At 45.6% G+C, this 25,069-nt stretch overlaps 1 protein-coding gene across 2 annotated transcripts in view; it reads left to right on the forward strand.

Annotated features, from left to right (window-relative positions):
- Nucleotides 1–377: 377 nt before the first annotated feature.
- evpla (envoplakin a) overlaps nt 378–25,069 on the forward strand; it is a 120,972-nt gene continuing 96,280 nt past the window's right edge. For both annotated transcript variants that reach the window (XM_068057865.1, XM_068057866.1), the window contains exon 1: nt 378–791. The gene's annotated coding sequence lies outside the window, so the exon portion shown is untranslated. The remainder of the gene's footprint in view (nt 792–25,069) is intronic.

Consider the following 25,069-nt stretch of genomic DNA (forward strand, 5'->3'; position numbering starts at 1 on the left):
CTTTCGTGTTTCCTATGTTAGAACAGTGACTACACTTCAAAAAGTACATAATTTAGCTGCAAAGTGCTTGAGGATATCCTGAGGTTGTGAAAGGTACTATATAAATACACGTTTCTATCTTCCAATGTGTTCACCCTTGGCTGATGGACAGCTATGGTATCTAACCTTCAAGGACTGATTAAGCATGGGTGTATCCAACTGAAACTGCCTAGCTGTCCATGAAATGAAGTTTTGCAACAGGTACCTCACATACCTGGGTGAAATATTAATAGAAGCTACAGATGCAGTTTGAATAACAAGGATTTTGACAATGCTCCAACAAGACAGAGTTCATAGTCACAGCACAGACACTCCCACCTACACCTGCTTTACTGCTTCACTGTAGCTGCTTTCCTGATAAATGCTGGAAATCTGAAACCATGGACTGAAATTGCTAGAAAAACACAGCATCTGAAAAGAGAAAGAATGTGTTGATGTTGAAGATGGGATCATGAACCATTAGTCTGTTGTCATCTTTCAGTCATGGACTTGCTCAGTGGTGTTTCCACGGCATTTTCCAACTCTTCCTGACCCTGCTACTTTGAACATGGGACATTGTTAATGGAGGCAAAGTTCTTACTGACAAGCACATGAAAAATGTGTGTTCTATTTATTTATTTCCATGTTTTTCCGCCTTAAAGACGTCTGCAAACGCGACATGAAGTCCTGTGACATTGACCACAAGTCGTGGGAGTCAGTTGCTAGTGATCGCCAGAGCTGGCGGACAGCCATAAAGGCGGGGCTAAAGAGTGGTGAGTTGAAGAGACTTAGTAGTTGGCAGGAAAAAAGACAGAGGTGCAAGGGGAGAGCCAACTGTGCAACAGCCCCGACAACCGATTTTATCTGCAGCGCCTGTGGAAGGGTCTGTCACTCTAGAATTGGCCTTTATAGCCACTCCAGGCGCTGCTTTACAAACCACTGACCACATCTAGGCGCTTACCCATTGTCTCTCGAGACGAGGAGGCCAAAGAAGAAGAATTTAAATATAAAACCTCTTTCTGGGTCCCAGTGCAGGGTGTCCACTCAAAGCTCTAATCCGACTTTGCTCATTTCAGATACTTGAGCATGTGCTGCATAACATCCAGTATTTTTGAAAAGAAAGGATAAATTTACATTCAAATTGCAGCTTTCGCTGTCTTGGGGTGACCCAAAGTGCTTCATCAGTGAACAACTTTTGAAGTGTTGTAATTGTGGTCATGCAAACAATGAAATAAATGACCAGGTAATCTATTTTAGGTGTTGGTTGAGAAATAAATATTGGCCAGGTCACAGGGGAGAACTCACCTATTCTTCAAAATAGTACTGTGGGATCTTTTACATCCTCCTGAGAGCAGACAAGTCTTCGGTTTAACGCCATATCCAAAAATTGCACCTCCGACAGTGCAGCACTCCCTCAGTACCTCACTGAGTGCATCAAACTTGATTTTATGATCAAGTCTATGGGTGGTACTTGAACCCACAGTCTTCTGGCTCAGGTGAGGGTGTTACTCCCTGAACCACAGCTGACACTTTTTTCTGTTTTATTTCCAATTTCTAAAATTCACAGTTTTTCTTTTGATCTAAACATCTTTATGGTGTCCATGATGTTGATGAGGAATACTTTCTGTAGATTTGTAATGTTGTTCCTGAACCCCAGTGCCCGTTGTTTTGCTTGGACCAAGAGAATGCATGGGGCTAGTCCAATGCCAGTGGGGCAAATATCCTTACAAGTGCCCCTCTCCTCAAGGAAGGGGGCACCACTAAAACAAAGCAAGCGACCCAATCAACGATTATTTGTGTATTATAATTAAAAGCTCTCCATGACCATGACCCTCCTTACCTCCATAACCTAGAAAGTGGAAATTTCTATCACAAGGAGTGATTGAGGTGAATAGCATAGATGCACTTAAGAGGAAACTAGATAGGTACACGAGGGAGAAAGGAATAGAAGAATATGTTGATAGAGTTAGATGAAGTAAGGTGGGAGGAGGAAGTATGGAGCAAAACACCAGGCCAAATGCCTTATTTCTATGCTGTAGATACTGTGTAATACTATGTATGTAACCTCCTCTCATCCTACACCTCTATCAAGATCTCTGCGTCCCTCCAATAATTGCCACTTATACATCCCCTCACTCCCTTTGCTCCACCACTAGCTGCCATGCCTTTGGCTATCTAGGCCCTAAGCTGTGGAATTTGCTCCCTAACCTCTCCAGCTCTCAGTCCTCCTTTAAGGCCATGCTTAAAACCTCCTACTTTGACGAAGTTTGGTGTCATTTTTTGACTGTTACACTTCAATGAGACGTTTTGGAATGTTTTCCTATGTTAAAGGCGCCATATAAATGCAAGTTGTTGCAATTTAATTTTCACTTGAGACGAGCAGTATATTGGAGTGTCCAACAGCTGTAGAAGTCCAGTCAGTGCCAATCTTGCATGTTAAGTCAGCTGCATGAAGTAATAATCCTGTAATTAGGGAAAATGCCAGGACTTTTCCATCTATGGGCCACAATATTTTAGTTCATTCATGGGATGTGACATGTCGCTGGCTAGGCCAGCATTTATTGCCCATCCCTAACTGCCCTTGAGAAGATGGTGGTGAGCTGCCTTCTTGAATCGCTGCAGTCCTTGGGGTGTAGGTACACCCATAGTGCTGTTAGGAAGGGAGTTCCAGGATTTTGACCCAGCGACAGTGAAGGAACGGCGATATAGTTCCAAGTCAGTATGGTGTGTGGTTTGGAAGGGAACTTGCAGGTGGTGTTACTATGGCGGCGCAGTGGTTAGCACCGCAGCCTCACAGCTCCAGGGACCCGGGTTCAATTCTGGGTACTGCCTGTGCGGAGTTTGCAAGTTCTCCCTGTGTCTGCGTGGGTTTTCGCCGGGTGCTCCGGTTTCCTCCCACATCCAAAGACTTGCAGGTGACAGGTAAATTGGCCATTGTAAATTGCCCCTAGTGTAGGTAGGTGATAGGGAATATGGGATTACTGTAAGGTTAGTATAAATGGGTGGTTGTTGGTCAGCACAGACTCGGTGGGCTGAAGGGCCTGTTTCAGTGCTGTATCTCTAAATAAAAATAAAATAAATCTGCTGCCCTTGTCCTTCTAGTTGATAGAGGTCGCAGGTTTGGCAGGTGCTGTCTAAGGAGCCTTGGTGAGTTGCTGCAGTGCATCTTGTAGATGGTACACATTGCTGCCACTGTGTGCCGGTGGTGAAGAGAGTGAATGTTGAAGGTGATGGAGGGGGTGCCAATCAAGCAGGCTGCTTTGTCCTGAGGTTCTTGAGTGTTGTTGGAGCTGCACTCATCCAGACAAGTGGAGAGTATTCCATCACACTCCTGACTTGTGCCTTGTAGATGGAGGACAGGTATTGGGGAGTCAGGAGGTGAGTTACTCGCCGCAGAATTCCCAGCCTCTCACCTGCTCTTGTAGCCATTGTATTTATGTGGCTGGTCTACTTCATTTTTTGGTCAATGGTAATCCCCAGGATGTTGATGATAATGCCACTGAACATTAAGGGGAGATGGTTAGATTCTCTCTTGATGGAGATGGTCATTGTGTGACGCGAATGTTACTTGCCACTTATCAGGCCAAGCCTGGATGTTGTCCAGGTCTTGCTACAACTGGACAGGGGCTGCTTCAGTATCTGAGGAATCGCAAATGGTGCTGAACACTGTGCAATCATCAGCGAAAATACCCACTTCTGACCTTATGATGGAGGGAAGGTCACTGATGAAGCGGCTGAAGATGGTTGGGCCTAGGATACTACCCTGAGGAACTCCTGCAGTGATGTCCTGGAGCTGAGATAATTGACCTCCAACAACCACAGCTATCTTCCTTTGCGCTAGGTATGACTCCAACCAGTGGGGAGTTTTCCCCCGATTTCCATTAACTCCAGTTTTTCTAGGGCTCCTTGATGTCATACTCTGTCAAGGGCAGTCACTCTCACCACACTTCTTGAGTTCAGCTCTTTTGTCCATGTTTGGACAAAGGCTGTAAGGTCAGGAGCTGAGTGGCCCTGGTGGAACCCAAACTGAATGTCAGTGAGAAGGTTATTGCTGAGCAAGTCTGCTTGATAGTCCTATCAAGGACCCCTTCCATTATTTTGCTGATGATTGAGAGTAGGGCGGTAATTGGCTGGGTTGAATTTGTCCTGCTTTTTGTGGACAGGACATACCTGGGCAATTTTCCACATTGCCTCTGGATGCCGGTGTTGTCGCTGTACAGGAACAGCTTGGCTCGAGGCACGGCAAGTTCTGGAGCACAAGTCTTCAGTACTATTGCCGGAATGTTGTCAGCGCCCATAGCCTTTGCAGTATCCAGTGCCTTCAGCCATTTTCTGATATCCTGTGGAGTGAATCAGATTGGCTGAAGGCTAATTGGCTGATGACCATTACGGAGACGTGGATATCTCAGGGGCAGGATTGGATGTTCCGGGGTTTAGATGTTTCAAAAGGAATACGGAGGGAGGTAAAAGAGGTGGGGGAGTGACACTGTTAATCAGGGATAGTATCATAGCTGCAGAAAGGGAGGTCGTCGAGGAGGGTTTGTCCACTGAGTCATTATGGGTGGAAGTCAGAAACAGCAAAGGGGCAGTCACTTTGTTGGGAGTTTTCTATAGGCCCCCCAATAGCAACAGAGACATGGAGGAACAGATTGGGAGGCAGATTTTGGAAAGGTACAGAAGGGGCGGCACAGTGGCGCAGTGGTTAGCACCGCAGCCTCACAGCTCCAGGGACCCGGGTTCGATTCCGGGTACTGCCTGTGTGGAGTTTGCAAGTTCTCCCTGTGTCTGCGTGGGTTTTCTCCGGGTGCTCCGGTTTCCTCCCACAAGCCAAAAGACTTGCAGGTTGATAGGTAAATTGGCCATTATAAATTGTCACTAGTATAGGTAGGTAGTAGGGAAATATAGGGACAGGTGGGGATGTTTGGTAGGAATATGGGATTAGTGTAGGATTAGTATAAATGGGTGGTTGATGTTCGGCACAGACTCGGTGGGCCGAAGGGCCTGTTTCAGTGCTGTATCTCTAATCTAATCTAATCTAATCTAATCTAACAGTGTTGTTGTCATGGGTGACTTCAACTTCCCTACTATTGATTGGAACCTCCTTAGTGCAAATAGTTTGGATGGAGCAGTTTTTGTCAGGTGTGTCCAGGAAGGTTTCCTGACTCAATATGTAGATAGGCCGACGAGAGGAGAGACTATGTTGGACTTGGTGCTTGGCAACGAACCAGGCCAGGTGGCAGATCCCTCGGTGGGAGAGCATTTCGGTGATAGTGATCACAACTCCCTGACCTTTACTATAGTCATGGAGCGGCACAAGAGCAGACGGGATGGGAAAATATTTAATTGGGGGAGGGGGAATTACAATGCTATTAGGCAGGAACTGGGGAGCATAAATTGGGAACAGATGTTCTCGGGGAAATGCATGACAGAAATGTGGAGGTTGTTTAGGGAGCACTTGCTGCGACTGCTGGATAGGTTTGTCCTGATGAGGCAAGGAAGGGATGGTAGGGTGAAGGAACCTTGGATGACAAGAGATGTGGTACAGCTAGTCAAGAGGAAGAAGGAAGCTTACTTAAGGTTGAGGAAGCAAGGATCAGACAGGGCTCTAGAGGGTTACAAGGTAGCCAGGAAGGAACTGAAGAATGGACTTGGGAGAGCTAGAAGGGGACATGAAAAAGTCTTGGCGGGTAGGATTAAGGAAAATCCTAAGGCGTTCTACACATATATGAGGAACAAGAGGATGGCCAGAGTGAGGGTAGGGCCGATCAGGGATAGTGGAGGGAACTTGTGCCTGGAGTCGGAGGAGGTAGGGGAGGTCCTAAATGAATACTTTGCTTCAGTATTCACTAGTGAGAGGGACCTGGTCGTGTGTGAGGACAGCGTGGAACAGGCTGATATGCTCGAACAGGTTGAGGTTAAGAGGGAGGATGTGCTGGAAATTTTTAATAATATGAGGACAGATAAGTCCCCGGGGCCAGACGGGATATACCCAAGGATATTACGGAAAGCGAGGGAAGAGATTGCTGCGCCTTTGGCGATGATCTTTGCGTCTTCACTGTCCACTGGAGTAGTACCGGATGATTGGAGGATGGCAAATGTTGTTCCCTTGTTCAAGAAAGGGAATAGGGATAACCCTGGGAATTATAGACCAGTCAGTCTTACGTCAGTGATGGGCAAATTATTGGAGAGGATTCTGAGAGACAGGATTTATGATTATTTGGAAAGGCATGGTTTGATTAGAGACAGTCAGCATGGCTTTGTGCGGAGCAGGTCATGCCTCACAAGTCTTATTGAATTCTTTGAAGATGTGACAAAACACATTGATGAAGGAAGAGCAGTGGATGTGGTGTATATTGATTTTAGCAAGGCGTTTGATAAGGTTCCCCATGGTAGGCTCATTCAGAAAGTAAGGAGGCATGGGATTCAGGGAAAGCTGGCTGTCTGGATACAAAACTGGCTGGCCCATAGAAGTCAGAGGGTGGTAGTAGATGGAAAGTATTCAGCATGGAGCTCGGTGACCAGTGGTGTTCCACAAGGATCTGTTCTGGGACCTCAGCTCTTTGTGATTTTTGTAAATGACTTGGATGAGGATGTGGAAGGCTGGGTTAGCAAGTTTGCCGATGACACGAAGGTTGCTGGAGTTGTGGATAGTGTGGAAGGCTGTTGTAGGTTGCAACGGGACATTGACAGGATGCAGAGCTGGGCTGAGAAGTGGCAGATGGAGTTCAACCTGGAAAAGTGTGAACTGATTCATTTTGGAAGGTCGAATTTGAATGTGGAATACAGGCTTAAAGACAGGATTCTTGGCAGTGTGAAGGAACAGAGGGATTCTGGGGTCCATGTCCATAGATCGCTCAAAGTTGCCACCCAAATTGATAGGGTTGTTAAGGCGTATGGGGTGTTGGCTTTCATTAACAGGGGGATTGAGTTTAAGAGCCGCGAGGTTATGCTGCAGCTCTATAAGGCCCTGGTTCGACCACACTTGGAATATTGTGTTCAGTTCTGGTCGCCTCATTATAGGAAAGATGTGGAAGCTTTAGAGAGGGTGCAGAGGAGATTTACCAGGATGCTGCCTGGACTGGAGGGCATGTCCTACGAAGAAAGATTGAGGGAGCTAGGGCTTTTCTTATTGGAGCGAAGAAGGATGAGAGGTGACTTGATAGAGGGGTACAAGATGATGAGAGGCATAGATAGAGTGGATAGCCAGAGACTTTTTCCCAGGGTGGAAAGGGCTATCACCAGGGGGAACAATTTTAAGGTGATTGGAGGAAGGTTTCGGGGAGATGTCAGAGGTAGGTTCTTTACACAGAGTGGTGGGTGCGTGGAATGCACTGCCAGCGGTGGTAGTAGAAGCAGATACATTAGGGGCATTTAAGCAACTCTTGGATAGGTACATGGATGATAGTAGAATGAAGGGTAGGTAGCTACTTAGATCTTGAGTAGGTTAAATGTTCGGCACAACATCGTGGGCCAAAGGGCCTGTACTGTGCTGTACTGTTCTATGTTCTATGTTTAACAGTGGAGTGTTAGAACAATAAAAAAGATCATTTCGGTTAGGGATAGGATGAACACAAGCCAACTTCCAAGAGCAAGAGAGACTGAAGAGAACGCATACCTCGGGTAAGCTCAGAGAACACATCTTAAGGTTGTTGGAAGAGATGCCTCATGGACTCTAAGTTTCGTTAGGAATCCAACAGTGAAAGATCCAACAGATCTAGCAAGGATAAAACCTGAAGTCTTTCATTCAAAATGAAGCTAAGGCAGAGGCTCTTTATAAAGATCATGAGAGATAGTCTCAACCCAGTTCTCAGTTCAAAACATAGGAACAGGAGGAGGCTATGCTGCACCTTGCGGCTATTCTCCCCTAAATTAGATCACAGCTGATCTGTACCTCAATGTCTTTGCTCCATATCGCTTGATACTCGGGCCTAACAAAAATCTAACTATCTTGGTTTTAAAAGCTCCCATTGTCCCAGAATCCACAGCTTTTGGGGAGAGGCTTCCAGATTTCCATTACCCTTGTATGAAAAAGTACTTCCTGATTTCACTCCTAAACGGCCTAGCTCTAATTTTAAGGTTATTCCCCCTTGTTCTAGATTACTCCACCAGAGGAAGCAGTTTCTCTCTATCTACCCCGTTGAATCCCTTTATCATTTTAAACACTTCTGTTCGATCACCCCTCAATCTTCTATTATCAAGAGAAATCAGGCCAAGTTTATGCCACCTGTCCACATAATTTAACCTTTTTTTTTGCAAATCCATAGGTCAAAACTGCCCATCATCAAATATGAATTGGCATTCAATGACCTTTCATCAGAAATGGTTACTTTGTATTAGTCTTCACAGGAGAGGTTGAGAATAAAATACCAGCGATACAAGGAACACTAACAAATAAACCAAGTGGAGGAACGAAATAGATTTAATATAAATAAAAACTGGTAATGGGAGAAATAATCCTCACGACTTGATGGTTTCCACCCCAAGGTATTGAAAGGAGGTGGTGAGGAAATTAATGAGGCATTAGTCATGATTTTCCGAAACTCCCTCAATTTATTTAAGAAAGGGAGCGAGAAACCAGGAAACTATAGGCCTATTAGTTTAACGTCTGTTGCGGAGAAGTGGCTAGAATCTGTTATTAGGGACAGAGTGAGTGAACATGGACAAATACAAGTTTATTAGAGAGAGCCAGTAAGGATTTGTAAAGGGTAACCAATCTACTTGAGATTTCTGGGGAGGTAACTAACATGATAGTTAAGGGATTGTCGATGGATGTTATTTAATAGACTTCCAGAAGGCATTTGACAAGGTTCCATACAAGACACTGTTAGGAAAAATAAGACTGCATGGAATTGGAGGCAACCTATTAACATGGGTAAGGAATTGGTTAGGCGGTAGAAGACAGAGAGTAGAGATAATGGATACACACTCAAATTGGCAGGATGTGGTGTCACCCAGGGATTTGCACTAGGGCCTCAGCTTTTCGCAATATTGGATGAAGAAGTAGAGAACTGTATATCCATGTTTACTGATGACATCAAGTGGGACGGTAAGTAGTGCAGGTGGAAGCAGAAAGTTGCAAAGGGACATAGATAGATTAAGTGAGTGGACAGAACTCTGGCAGATGGAGTTCAGTGTGAGGTCATCCACTTTGGACTTGAGGTAGGTAGATCTAAATTTTCTAAATGGTGAGAAGCTAGGAACTGTGAAGGAGCAGAGAGATTTAGGGATCCAAGTACAAAAAGTCGCAAGAAGCTAGTGAACAGGTACAAAAGATAATTTAAAAGTTTCATGGAATGGTAGCCTTTATCTCGAGGGGGTTAGAATACAAAGGGGTGGAAGTTATGCTACAGTCTTTGTAAGCACTGGTTATACCCCATCTGGGCACTGCATTCAGTTCTGGGCACTGCACCTTAGGAAAGATAGAATGGCCTTGGATTGGTGCAGATTGACCATAATGATACAACGGTGTAAAGCAGTGTATAGACGAGGTTTATATTCCCTTGAGTGCAGACAATTAAAGGGTAGTGTAACTGCAGTGTTTAAGATGATTAAAGAATTTAGTAGGGTAGGTATAGAGAAACCAGTTCCAGAATTCCAGAGCAAGGAAGCATAACCTTAAAGTTTGAGCTAGTCCATTCAGGGGTTTTGTCAGGAAACTCTTCTTCACACAAAGGGTGGTGGACATTGGGAACGCTCTCTCCCAAAAGGTTGTGGATGCTGAAGGGGTCAATGGAAGATTTTCAGGATTGAGATTGATAGATTTTTGTTGGGTCTCGAAACAAGGTGGGTAAATGGAGTTGGGGTACAGATCAACCATGATCTAACTGAATGGCGGAATAGGCTGGAGGGGCTGAATGGCCTCCTCTTGTTCCATGATGCCTGGTACTCACCATCTGGCAGCGTTGTGTCGCTGTCTCTGCCATGTGTATTGTGTTCTCTTTGTCAAGGTCTTAAAAAAGAGAATTTCAGTTGCAAGTAATGTGCCTGATTTTGAGGAGTGCTGTAATGCTGCCTGATTAAGTGTAGATTTGGGATTGCTGGCCAGTGTTAGCCAAGGCACCTTGTGTGAACTGGGATGACAGATACCTATGTGGCTCAACTAGTCCACAGCTGCAATAAAAACAAGAAATGCTCAGCAGGTCTGGCAGCATCTGTGGAGAGAGAAGCAGAGTTAACGTTTCAGGTCAGTGACCCTTCTTCAGAACTGGTCCACAGCTGCTGTTTGCAACTTGCATTCCACTTTATCCCATAAATATTGGTCAGGACACTGGGAGACCTCCCTTGCTCTATTTGAATATTGCCATGGGACTTTTTCCATCCACCTGAAAGAGTGGGTGGGGCCTCGGTTTAGTTTAGTTTAGAGACACAGCACTGAAACAGGCCCTTCGGCCCACCGAGTCTGTGCCGACCATCAACCACCCATTTATACTAATCCTACACTAATCCCATATTCCTATCACATCCCCACCTGTCCCTATATATTTCCCTACCACCTACCTATACTAGGGGCAATTTATAATGGCCAATTAACCTATCAACCTGCAAGTCTTTGGCATGTGGGAGGAAAACGGAGCACCCGGAGGAAAGCCACGCAGACACGGAGAACTTGCAAACTCCGCACAGGCAGTACCCAGAATCGAACCCAGGTCCCTGGAGCTGTGAGGCTGCGGTGCTAACCACTGCGCCACTGTGCATCTCATCCAAAAGACGACACCTTTGAGTGTGTATTACTCCTTCAATACTGCACTGGGAATGTCGGCCTGGATTCTGTGCTCAAGTCTGTAACGGGGCATCAACCCATAACCTGAAAATGCAAGTGCTGTGCTGACATTGCCCATGTTTTCTTTCAGATGCAATGTCTGCTCTGCTCTCATAGACAATCACAGAACGTATCAGATTTGATCGGCTATTACTGTATCAGCTGTCTTGAGAGAAATGTCAATGTGTCACATTCCCATTAGTTAGCATAGATTCATAGAAATTTACAGTATGGAGGGAGGCCATTCGGCCCATTGTGTCCACTCCAGCTGACAAGTAGCCATCCGGCCTAATCCCACTTTCCAGCTCTTGGTTCGTAGCCTTGTAAGTTACAGCACTTCAAGTGCATATCCAAGTACTTTTTAAATGTTATGAGGGTTTCTGCCTCTATCATCCTTTCAGGCAGCGAGGAGCCACTGTCTACAGATGTGGAGCTCAGTCTCTCCTCCTCACTTTCAAGGCTCACTTGAACCTCCCTGTTGACCAGAGAAGGACGAGGACCTGGAAAAGACTCCAGACGTCTCCTCCCTCTCTCGCTTTGCCATTGTTGAGTTGAGCTCATGGCCAAGACGATGGTGTGCAGGTCTCTGCACATCTGTGGGATCTGGCTCCCCACGAGGGCCACCAACCTCTCGATGGAGGAAGCCATACATTCATATGCCTGAGATATGGCAGCACTCATAGCATGGCTGGACTCCTCCATCATTCCTCATGGCTGTGCATGGTATCTGGCAGCTCCGCCAGATGTTGCCTTACCTCTCTCTGCAACTCCAGCATGCCCTGTGCTGTAGACACCAGAGGTTCATCAGCCTGGAACTCAGTGGGCTCGGCTGTCTCAGCCTCTGCCAGCTGCACGGACCTGTGTGCGGTGCTCTCACCAGCTTGTGACCCTGAATCTAAGCTCGAGCGCAAACCCACTGAGGTGAAAGTATCTGTGTTGGTGGAAGGTGCAGGAGAATGATGTGACAGTGCATTTTCTGACTGCTCCTCCTCCTCAGATATTGACAGTAGGCCCCCAGTTGCAGTGGCTGCACTTGCCTACGGCATTCAATGACCTGCATGAGAGAACACAAACATTTGTGGGTTAGCTTGTTCAGATCTCCTCATAACAACCATGTATGATGTGGATTTCCAGAAGTGTGGTGGAGGAAACATGAACACAATGTCTCCTCACTCTCCTGTGCAGACACTCCAGTCTCGCTGTTCATGATTGAATAACCGCCCTGGGTCCCTGCTATCTCCAGAGCCTCCTCCTCAGCCAATATTAGAGGATGAAGATCAGGGATCCCTCTGCCGGTCCTCAAGGTCTCTCTTGTGATATAAGCCCATTTGTCCTGCAAGTGGAAAGAGGGACATAGTAAGACTTCGCAGGAAGAGCAACAGAGGAGCTATGCTAGTGGCAGCCCCTTGTCTCCTGATGGGGTTTCATACATAGCTCCTCCCATGTCCGCTGTTGGGGATGTCATGGGGGTGAGCTCTGAAAGAAGGCAGCCTGTTGTCGATATGCAGCCATGCATCTGTCAGGATGTGGCGATGCCTCACCCCCTTGCCACCGCCTTTGTGCTCACTCCCTCCCCTTGTACTGCTCCCTCCTGTGTAGCCACATGCAAGACTCCAAAGAAGGGAGCAATGTGGAGGACTCACCTTGGCAGAGCGAAGGAGGTCATTGACCCTCTTGCGACCCTGGATCCATTTCCGGGCGGTGACCCCACAGCTGCTGACCTCCTCTGCAATCTCCATCCTGGCTTGCTCGGTCAGGTGGGAGGATCTCTTCTTGTCTTGCTTTGAAAAGAAGACCTCACACCTTTCCCTTGCAGCCTGGAGGATAACCTTCAGGGAGACATCGCTAAACTGTGGGGCCACCCAGTTTCTTGCCTGGGACATCGTGCCAGTTCTATAAAGCCTGGTTCCAATGTTTGGCGATCCTGGAGGGGGTGGTGGGGTCCAGCAGTTGCAGTCACAGCAAGCAGCTACAGCAGAGGTTCAGTGGGGTCCAGCAGCGCTCCAGGTTCACTGCCTCACTGAAAGGCAGTAATACAAGCAGGGCTGGCAGTGCTTTAAATGTGGTACCAGTAACTGCATTGGAGTCATCTGACACTGCAATCTGTGCTTACTAGTCTGCTCCTGTCATGCAATAGGACGGGCCCCATGCCTGTATTATGTTCGGTGGATCACAGACAGCCGACAGAACATGTGACGTGGCGACGGAGCTCACAAAATTCTGCTGGTAAAACCAATGACTTCAAATTGCCACTCTAATGACTTCAGAAATATCTGCTGCTTACTTCTGGCTATTCGCAGTGGTTAGCACCGCAGCCTCACAGCTCCAGCGACCCGGGTTCAATTCTGGGTACTGCCTGTGTGGAGTTTGCAAGTTCTCCCTGTGTCTGCGTGGGTTTCCTCCGGGTGCTCCGGTTTCCTCCCACAAGCCAAAAGACTTGCAGGTTGATAGGTTAATTGGTCATTATAAATTGCCCCTAGTATAGGTAGGTGGTAGGGGAATATAGGGACAGGTGGGGATGTGTTAGGAATATGGAATTAGTATAGGATTAGTATAAATGGGTGTTTGATGGTCGGCACAGAATCGGTGGGCTGAAGGGCCTGTTTCAGTGCTGTATCTCTAAACTAAACTAAATGTTTGAAGCATTGGAATGCACTCATGTTTGAGACATGACCTGCCTTTTACAAACCTTTTACAAACGTGTTATCTCTGAGTTGTTAATATTGCTCAGCTGATTCTGTCTGACACAGTACTCATTGTTGTACTTTTGTTCAGCATTCAATGGGCATTTATTAGTGGCACGAAAGAGACAACACCCAACCCTGTTCAGTTGATTATACCATCCCCGCCCTAATATACTTGATGACAAACAGACCAGGAACTCTGTGCTGAGTGAGCTGCTCTCAGTTTGGGCCCTGATCATAGCTGGGGAGAAGAACAATTCACTGAGAGTTTGCACTTCTGATCAACTTCCAGTGATCTCTCTCATAAAATACTCCTCTGTACGTGGATATCAAAAAATGACAGCTTATACGCAGAGGTTGCAACACACGATCAGGCCATTCGGCCCAACCAGACAGTGTTGCCATTCACCCTCCACGCAAGCAAATACTTCCAATCACATTTACCCAGCCTGTTCCCATATCCCTTCAACCCCCCTTTCCAACATCCACCTATCCAATCCAATGTTGAATGATGACAGAGTTTCTGCCTCAACCTTAGCTGTGATTCCCCCAGCAGTTGAATAGCTTCACTGTGCAGTCTCACACATTGAAGAATGAGCTCCTTGGGTGAGGTGCCAGAGTATTGTTGCTTTTCTGGACCAAGCGAGAATCTGTAGCTCGAAGAGAAGACGGGAGGATGCTCTCCATGGTCAGTTAGCTTGGTGTCACTCACTGAGTGAGCTTTGCCAATGAGGAATGAGCAAGGTATAAGAGAGTGTCCAGAACCAATGAAACCACATACCCTACAAGGTATAATACCATCAGTTTGTAAATGGCATCGGAACTCCAAAAACAAGCTGCATTCCGTACCCTGCTCAGCCTGTGAACTAAGAATTAATTGCGGTTTCAGAATATAATGCTAAAAGCAGAATAAACGTTCCAAGCACACAACAAAGCAGAGCTCAGATAGCAGGACAACATCAGATATCAACCTTGTCAGCACTCTCGCCTCTGAGTCAGGAAGTTGTAGATTTATAGTCCTGCTCCAGAGACTTCAGTTGGATGTAAAAGATCCTCTGGCACTATTTCAAAGAAGAGCAGGGGAGTTCTTCCAGTGTCCTGGACAATATCGATCCCTCAACTAATATCACTAAACCCAATTATCTGCTCATTATCACATTGTTGTTGTGGGACCTTGCTGTGCACAATTTAATTGTCCTACATTAAAATAGTGACTACATCACACTTCAAAAAGTACTTCATTGGCTGTGAAACATTTTCTGACATGCAGAGTTCATGAAAGGCACTACAGAAATGCAAGTGCAGTGTGGAAACACAATGAACCCGACTGAATGATGGTCCCATCAGGAGATTGAAAATCAGTGCTAGCAGCTGCTTTCCTCTCTCCATTCCATTCATAGCAGACGGCAAGCCCTGGATACATGGGCTCGTGTTCTAATACCGTGTGTCCAGATAACACCTTCCAGCAGTTTTCACCCAAAATCAGCTATTTGACAGATATCCAATCAGAACATGGTAGAAGGGCCTTTACAGTTCACCTTGATGTTATAAACACTCAAGTCCAATAATACATAATAACCCTACTCGTCATCAGCTAAATCCAGCCTCTGATGTCTGGAGCTTCGGCAAAGTCTCTGCTGCTTATGTCCTAATTCGTACCTGTCCACCATCACCTCGGTGCTCAAGATTGGGCAATGCCTCAAATTTAAAATTCTCGTCCTTCTCTTCAATCCCTCCTTGGCCTCACCCTGCCTTACCTCTTTAATCTCCTCCAGTCTCACAGTCCTCCAAGATACCTGTGCTCCTCCAATTCTGGTCTCTTGAGCATCCCTGATTTTAATCGCTGCACCATTGGTGGCCGTGCCTTCAGTTACCTAGGCCCTAAGCTCTGGAGTTTCCTCCCTAAATCGCTCGCCTCTCAAACTCACTTTCCTCCTTTACGATACTCCTTAAAACATGCCCCTTTGACCAAACTTTTGGTCATCTGCCCTAATATCGCTGTATGTGGCTTGGTGTCAGATTTTGCTTTATAACACTCCTGTGAAGAAGCTTGGGACATTTTATTATTTGTTGATATGTCTTCCATGAGGCTGACTGTGCGAGGTGCGCTGTGACAGGACAGATAGTCTGCACCCTTCCCTGCAATCCCACCTTGCTAACACAGCTAAGAGAGCAATATTTTGATTGTACAAAAACTTTCCATTGTAAACTGCAAATTCAGGGACAGCTTCCTCCATCTGCTTTGTGTTAAGAGACCTGTTTAAAAAGGAATGATTTAAGCTCCATTATACAAAGCATATACATATAGAGGACAGCTCCTCCCCCTCAACCCTGCCAACACCCCACCATTTGGATATAGACCCAGGAAAAGCCACAATTTTGCCTACACCAGGATGTTATTGGAATGATGGTATCACAAGCATCATGTGTGAAGCACAGTAAAATTATCCTCCATTTGTTTCCTTTTACAGGACTACATTGAAGTTTAAGTTTCAATTTTGAATTTGAATTTTATTTTATAAAATCATACTTTATTCCAATAAATTGTTTCCTAACACCTTTCAAATCAGTCAGAGTATACAGGCTTTACTATTTAGGCCTTCTTAAGTGAGGATCACGGCAAAAGACCAACTTCCATAGTTTCCTGTGAACTGAAATATGCCCTCTCGTGTGACCCTTCTGCATTGCTAGATCACATTGACGATTGCATGGATTGCCCACCATACTCCTCTGTCCACTCTGAAAGACTCCTCTGTCCACACTGAAAGACTCCAATGCCATTGCATTCAGGCCAAAACTAGGAGTGAAGCTTATTTACAAGTATTGTAATTACACAGATATAGCAAACGTATGGTAAGAAACTAAGGGGGCTATTTTGGCCAAAGGGTGAAAGCAGGTGCTAAGTGGGTGTTATTCTGATAAGACATGTCTGTTTGAAAGTCTGGACTTAGCACACAAATTTGGTCCTAATTGCTGATTACTATAATTTGAACTTTTCTGAAGGAGCTAAACATGGGCATCTCCTGGTTTGGTACTGAAGTGCTGATCAGGCAAAATTTTGGTAGAGCCATATATGTGGGCTCCTTGTACCAACTTACACTGAAAGTGTGGAGTGCACTGGCTGGCAAACGAGCACATTGGAGGATGGCTCAGGGACCTAGGGAGAGGGCGCACAGGTTCTTGGACATGACTGAGAAGGTCCAGAGGAGGAGGGATGGCCTGTACTCATTGGGGGAAGTCCACCACCTTGCCCTCCTGCGCCTCTCTCTCCTGCAGCAGCTGGTGCTGCTCTGCCTGGCCTCAAGACCACCTCCCATCCTTCATCTAGACCAAGGGGGACCCCTGGTAAGATGACCATGACCAAACGCTCCCTTTCTCTTGGTGACTCCTATAAAGTGTCCACTAAGATGGAATACTCTAATATAAAAGCAAAATACTGCAGATGCTGGAAATCTGAAATAACAACAGGAAATGCTGGAGATACTCAGCAGGTCTGGCAGCATCTGTGGAGAGAAAAGCAGAGTTAATGTTTCAGGTCAGTGATCCTTCATCAGAAGATGGAGTACTCAGTTTTAGATTTTATTTATTTAGAGATATAGCACTGAAACAGGCCCTTCGGCCCACCGAGTCTGTGCCGACCATTAACCACCCATTTATACTAATCCTACACTAATCCCATATTTCTACCACATCCTCACCTGTCCCTATATTCCCCTACCTATACTAGGGGCAATTTATAATGGCCAATTTACCTACCAACTGCAGGTCTTTGGCTGTGGGAGGAAACCAGAACACCCGGAGAAAACCCACATGGTCACGGGGAGAACTTGCAAACTCCACACAGGCAGTACCCAGAATTGAACCCGGGTCGCTGGAGCTGTGAGGCTGCGGTGCTAACCACTGCGCCACTGTGCCGCCCTTGACAAAGTGTCCCAGAAAGTCTCCTGATGTGGTGTAGAGGCCTTCTTCACAGCTCCAACAGCAAGTGAACAGTAAAAATGAGTATATCTTTAAGTAGTGCTTGAAATCCAAATCAAAGCCTTATTTACTTCCATACAACTAGTTGCTACTAGGAGAGGTTGTTAGGACAAGTGCTAGATACCAAAATGCCATGCAGCCCCTTTCATGACTGTTAGCAGGCATCAAACGTGGCAATCAGTCCCTTAACAAGCCTCCGGATGGCTGTTTCTAGCACACATTTCAACTCCTTTACCAAGATAGCGTCTTGTGCTAAACACTGGCCAAACCGCCATTTCAGCTGAAGACTCCATCTTGAAGTCAGAGGATCTTTCGCACCTGTACACGCTGCCATAAATCACCCCTAAATTGTATCAATCCTCCTAAAACAATCGATTGAATCATTTCTCGAGGTTAAGTATATTCTTGAGAACGTATGTAGTCTGATAATCTGAGAGTCTTTTTGGAGGACAATGTTTAAAGACTTCCTGATTTGATGCTGTTGTGTGGGAGAGACAATATTGCTGACCACCCACCTAGAGTCGAGCTGTCATTGGCAGTGTCAGCTGTCGTTCAGTTGGGAGCGCTCGCACCTCAGAGACAGAAGATGGTGAGTTCACAGACCCACACCAGAGATTTGAGCAAAATAATCTTGGCTGACACGCCAATGTAGAAGTGAGGAAGCACTGCACAGTCGGAGGTGCCACCTTTCAGGTGAAACCAAAGTCCCATCTGTCCTCTCAAGAGGATACCGCGCTATTTTGAAGAAGACCATTGTTCTGGCCAATATTTATCTGTCAATCAATAGTACTAAAAAACAGATGGTCTGGTCATTATCACATTGCTGCTTGTGGGAGCTTGCTGTGCAGAAATTGGCTTCTGCATTTCCTACTTTACAACAGCGACTACACTTCAAAAGAACTTCATTGGCTGCCAAGTGCTCTGGGATGTTCTGAGGTCATGAAAGGCGCTATATAAATGCAAGTCTGTTGTTTACTGAAAAAGGCAGATGTGATTCTTGGTTTTATACATGGGGCATTGAATATGAAAGCAAGATTGAGATGTTGAATTCGTACAAAGCATGTTGGAATATTACAGGCAGTATATTAAAGTGGAAATAATAAAATGAAGATTGAGTAAAATTATTCCAGGAATGACAACCTATAGTCACAAAGAAAGACTTGAAAAACCAAGGCTTTATTCACAGGAGTAGTAAACGTTTATTGGGATCTAATTAAGATTTTAAAATTCTGAAACATTTTTGTGCTTAAAAAAAGTAGATTCATCCAATAATTTTGAATTAAACAGCAATAAACAACAGGGCAAATTGGGAATTTAGAATTTAAAAAATTGTACTATGAAGTGGGGACTGTAACGACAAATTGTTTCTGCTGGTTGGCAAGTTGGTAACTAGGGAACATAGATTCCGGATTATCAGGACAGGGAGGAAGGGGGAATAGAGAAGCAATGCCTTCATAAAGAGTGTTATTAGACTATGGAATGCTTTATTGTTAGTGGCTATTGATATAGAGACTATTGCATTATTTACAAGGGAATTGGTCATGCATTTGAAAAGGAAGATTATACAAATATTTGGGGTGGAAATGGGATTAGGGAAGACAGTTCCAGTTGAAGGGCTAGCATTGGCAGACGCACAATGGGCCAAATGGCTGCCAGTTCAAAGACACAATTGTGCATTTGCTGTACCGAATAATGTGATGAGTTACCATTAACATCTCATCCAGGCCTGATCAGCTTTAAGGCAAAGCTCCTGAATGCTGGTTACCCAACAGATTGAAGATTGCATCTCTTCGAGGCATTGGCACTGGTGTGCATTTTATACCAGAATAGAGAAAGGTGGTTTCCACCTAGTGATTTCTGATTTAATGCTCGTTAGTTCCCAAAGTTACCCCATAACTATGGTCATCATAAACAGATAAAATACAATGGATACACTTTTCCTGTTTTCTGTGTCACTGAATTCTGCTTTCACCACGAACCTCTGCCACCTTTTGGTGATGGTCCTTCCCATGCTACTGTCAATTGTAGCTCTGTGGGTAGCAGTCCTGCTTCTGAGTCAGAAAATTATGGGTTTAAGTTCCACTCCAGAGGTTTCAGAACATAATCCACTGCTCGGGTTGGTTTTGTTTGTGTTTACATTTCTTGCTAGTTTTCTCCCCCTCTCTGAAAGATATCATCCTCCTTGAGGTACAGTTCCACTGCTGCCCTTGGGTACCTCACTCACATGGCCATTGGATGAATCTACAAGTAAGTGGCGAGAGGCTGTTCAACTCAGTGCCGACACAGCCTGACTACACATCTCACACTGGATCCACGTGTGCCTTTTTTCTAGAAGTATGCAGAAGAGACATGTGTCCGCCTCCCTTAGCCAATGTCACTCAGTCCAGCGGTAGCACCTCAACCAGTAAGCCAGCTAATTCATCGCACACTGGAGATCAAATCTGAGACCCGCTTTACCTGCAGACTTCAGCTACAGCCTGGAGAAACTTATTGAGGAGCTAGGTCAGTTAGCTATGCATGTTGATGATCGATACTTTTTGAGTGCTGAAGAAAGTGCCTATAAATTTATTACAGGCATTGTGTACAGGAAAGCAAAGTATGTCAGGTTGAAGATTTTCACTATTAATAGATGTTTTTGTAAAATTTGTTTGTGAGCGATGCTGGAAAGGCTTCATTTGTTACCGTCTCTGATTGCACTGAGAAGGTGATGGTGGGCCATTTCCTTGAAATGCTACATTCCATTTAGTGATGGCCCTTCCCATATTGGTCTCAATTGTGGCTCAGTGGTTAGCACTCTTGTCTCTGACCCAGAAGGCTGTGGGTTCAAGTCCCACTCCCAAGACTTGAACACATAATCTGGGCCGCCACTTCAATGGAGTACAGAGAGAGGGCTACACTTTCAGAGGTGGCGTCTTTCACATAATACATTAAACTGAGGCCCTGTCTACACAATTAGGTGGATGTAAAATGTCCCATGGCACAAGGTTTGAAGCAGAGCGGGCGGGGCGGGGAGGGAGGTTCACCCTGGGTGCCAACCAGTAATTATCCCAGAACCAACATTACCGTGTGTTGGATCTTGTGTGCAAATTGACTGCCGCTTTGAAACAATGACTACACTTAAAAAATTATTCATTGGCTTGAGGTTGTGAAAAGTGCTATATAAATGCAAGTTGTTCTTTAAGACAGGAACAGGCCAGGAATGTTGGTTCTGTGGAGTAAGTGCTGTTTGGGGAAAGTGTTAATAGCTAATCATGTCCAAATCATGAGGCACAAGAGTAAGTAGAAAAGATGGACTCTTGAGGTTGGATATTCCTCCCTGGGAGCAGCATAAGTGGCAAATAACAATTGTGTCAGGCATTGACCATCTCCAACAAGAGAGAATCTAACCATCTCCCCTTGATGTTCAATGGGCATTACCATTGCCTAATACCCCACCATCAACATCCTAAGGATTACCATTGACTCAAATCTTAACTGGACCAGCCATATAAAAACTGTGGCTCCAAGAGCAGGTTAGAGGCTGGGAAATCTGCAGTGAATAACTCACCTCTTGAGTCCCCAAAACCTGTTCACCATCTACAAGGCACGTGTGATGGAATTCTCTCCACTTTCCTGGATGAGTGCAGCTCCAACAACACTCAAGAAGCTCAACACCATCCAGAACAAAACAGTCCGCTTGATTGGCACCCCATCCACCACCACCTTAAATATTCACTGCCTCCACCAGCGGCAGCAGTGTGTACCATCTACAAGATGCACTGCAGCAACTCACCAAGGTTCCTTGAACAGCACTTTCCAAATCCATAGCCTCTACCACCTAGAAGAACAATGACTGCAAATGCATGGGAACACCACAAGTTCCCCTCCAAGCCACACATCATCCTGACTTGGAATTATATTGCTGTTTCTTCATGGTCACTGGGTTAAAATCCTGGAACTCCCTTCCCTAACAGCGCTGTGGGTGGGCTGCAGTGGTTCCAGAAGGCAGTTCACCACCACCTTCCCAAGGGCAATTAGGTATAGGCAATAAATGTTGACCTAGCCAGCGACACCCACATCCCATGAGCAAATAAAAAAATCAAGTGCAACACACCAAAAGTGCACCTTTCTCAATCTGAACCCGTCCCCACCCCCACCCCCACCCCCACATCCACCACCATCCCCCACCCACCCCAACCCCCAACCCATCAGGGTCCTTGTCTCAAAGATTAAACTCACCCCAGGCCCTTGACACCACCTTGCACCTGGAAAGGATGTGGAAATGCGACTGCTGCTGCAGGCTTCGGGGGCCTTTGGCTGCTCTGCCCCATGGGTCTCTGCCCACCACCCCACCCCCCCCCCCCACTTTCTCTCCTTTGTGCCTAGGAACCGAGCATTTCCTGGGTGCACAAGAGGTCGAGTGACTCTCTGATTTCCATTTAACATTTTCATAATTTCCAGACAAGCTCACTCAGAGCCAGAAAATACTGGAAATACTCAGCAGACCTGGCAGCAACTGTGGAGAGAGAAACAGAATTAACATTCCAGGTCAATGACCTTTCAGCAGAACAGGGAAAAGTTAGAGATGTAATAGACTTCAAGCAAGTGAAAGAGAGAAGGGTGGGAAAAACAACAAAAAGGAAGGTCTGTGATAGGGTGGAAGACGTGAGAGATGAAATGACAAAAGCGTTGCAAGGCCAAAGGGAGTGGTAATGGGACAAGTAAAGAAACAAATGATGTGTCTGGAGGAGGCATGAATGTCAGAATGATGAAAAGCTGCCACCCAAAAGCAAAAAAAGGAAAAAGAGAGATAAACAAGAGAGAACCAACAAAACCAGCAAGGAAAAAGGAAACAAAATGGAGGCAAAGGTTGTGATCTGAAATTGTTGAACTCAATGATGAGTCCAAAAGGCTGTATAGTGTCCAATTGGAAGATGAGGTGCTGTTCATTGAGGTCGTGTGAGCGTCATTGGAACTCTACAGGAGGCCAAGGATAGAGACATCAGAGGAGGGGCAAGGTGGAGAATTAAAATGACAGGTGACTGGAGGCTCAGGGTCACACTTGTGGATTGAATGGAGGTGTTCCACAAAGCAGTCACCCAAATTGTATTTGATCTCCCCATTGAAGAGGAGACTACATTGTGAACAGAGAATACAGTATATTAAATTGAAACGTACAAGCTAGTAGCTGTTTCAGCTGAAAGGAGTGTATGGTGCCTTGGATGGTGAGACGGGAGGAGGAAAAAAGTAAGGTGTTGCATCTCCTGCACTTGCATGGAGAGGTGCCGTAGGAAAGGGGAAAGATGTTGGGGTGATTGAGGAGTGGTCCAGGGTGTCGTGGAGGGAACAGGTGCCTTTGGAATGTTGAAAGGGGTGGAAGATGTGTTTGGTGGTGGCATCACGCTGGAGGTGGCAGAAATAGAAGATGATGATCTATTGAATGTGAAGGCTGTTGGGGTGGAAGGAGAGGACAAAAGGAACCCTTTCATGGTTCATGGAAGGAGGGGAAGGGGTGAGAGCAGAAGTGTGGGAAATGGAATGTACAAGGTCAAGGACCCTGTCAAGCATGGTGAGGGGTGGGGAATTCTCTGTTGAGGAAAAAGGAAGACACCAGCATATAGATGTAGGAAAGAGGAATAAGGTGCATAAAGGAATGAGAGTGTTAGACAGTACTAGAGAAGGAAGTAGTACCATATTAGATTGTAGCAGCTTAAGAAGGACTACAAGGAATACAAAGACAGGTTTATAATCCATGTATGTAAATGCTCTAATTATGGTGAATAAGATTGGTGAACTATAAGCACAAGTAGCCGTGTGGGAATATGATAGGAGACATTGTAGTTAAAGAGGGGAAGTGTGAAATATTAGATACAATAAGCATAATGAGAGAGGAAGTACCAGAGGGTCTGACATCCTTGAAAGTGGATAAATCACCAGGACCGGATGGATTGTATCCCAGGTTGTTAAAGGAAGCCAGGGAGGAAATAGCAGATGCTCTGAGGATTATCTTCAAATCCTCACTAGATACAGGCGAGGTGGATGACTGGAGGTCTGTGAACGTTGTACCATTGTTTAAAAAGGGTGTGAGGGATAAGCCAAATAATTATAGGCTGGTCAGTCTGAACTCAGTGGTGGGTAAATTATTAGAATCAATTCTGAGGGAATGATAAACTGCGACTTAGAAAGGCACAAATTAATCAGGGATAGTCAGCATGGATTTGTTAAGGAAGGTCATATCTTACTAACTGAATTGAGTTTTTTGAGGAAGTAACAGGGAGGATTGATAAGGGTAGTGCAGTGGATGTGGTCTACATGCTGTTTGTGGTATATATCAATGATTTGGGCTTAAATGTGGGAGGCATGATTGGGAAATGTGCTAATGACACAAAAATTGGCCGTGTAGTTGATAGTGAAGAGGATAGTCATAGACTCCAAAATGATATCATTGGTTTGATTGAGTGAGAGGAAAAGTGGCAAATGGAATTCAATCCAGAGAAGTGTGAGGTAATGCATTTGGGGAGGGCAAATAAAGCGAGGGAATACACAATAAACAGAAGGATATTGAGAGGGGTAGAAGAAGTGAGAGACCTTGGAGTGCATGTCCACAGGTCCCTGAAGGTGGCAGAACACGTAGATAGAGTGGTGGCGAAGGCATATGGAATTCTTTCCTTTATTGGCTGAGGTATAGAATACAAAAGCAGGGATGTAATGCTGGAACTGTATAAAACGCTGGTTAGGCCACAGCTGGAGTATTGTGTACAGTTCTGGTCACCACATTACAGGAAGGGCATAATTGCTCTGGAGAGAGTACAGAGGAGATTTACAAGAATATTGCCAGTGTTTGAAAATTGCAGCCATGAGGAAAGATTTGGTTGGCTAGCATCGTTTTGCTTCCAACAGAGGAGGCTGAGGGGTGACTTAATTGAGGCTTTATGAGGGGCCTACATAGAGTAGACAGGAAGGACCTGTTTCCCTTAGCGGAGAGGTCACTTACCGGGGACACAGATTTAGGTGATTGGTAGAAGGATTAGAGGGGACATGAAAAACTTTTTCACCCATAGGGTGATGGGTGTGTGGAATTCGCGGACAGGAAGCAGAAACCCTCAGATAAAAGCAAAATACTGCGGATGCTGGAAATCTGAAATAAAAACAAGAAATGCTGGAACCACTCAGCAGGTCTGGCAGCATCTGTGAAAAGAGAAGCAGAGTTAACGTTTCGGGTCAGTGACCCTTCATCGGAACTGACAAATATTAGAAAAGGCACAGGTTATAAGTAGGTGAGGTGGGGGTGGGGCAATTCTTTTAAAAGGTACTTGGACATGTTCCTGAAGTGCTGTAACCTGCAAGGCTACGGACCAGGTCCTGGAAAGTGGCATTAGGTTGGGCGGCTAGTTTTTTCAGCTGGCAAGGACTCGATGGGCTGAATGGCCTCCTTCTGTGCCGTAATTGTTCTATGGTTCTATGATGTAATGGCAATAATGGAAACATGGTTTAAAATGGTGAGGACTGGGCACTTGATATTCAAAGATACAATGTGTTGAGAATAGATAGGAAGGAACAAAAGGGTCACTGGTGAACGGGCTGAGGAGCCACTGTCCGCACTCAGAGCACTCTGAGGGGAGGCCCCAGATGTGGAGGTCAGCCTCTCCTC

The sequence above is a fragment of the Heterodontus francisci genome, chromosome 26, assembly GCF_036365525.1.
Source record: "Heterodontus francisci isolate sHetFra1 chromosome 26, sHetFra1.hap1, whole genome shotgun sequence".
NCBI classification, from domain to species: Eukaryota; Metazoa; Chordata; class Chondrichthyes; order Heterodontiformes; family Heterodontidae; genus Heterodontus; species Heterodontus francisci.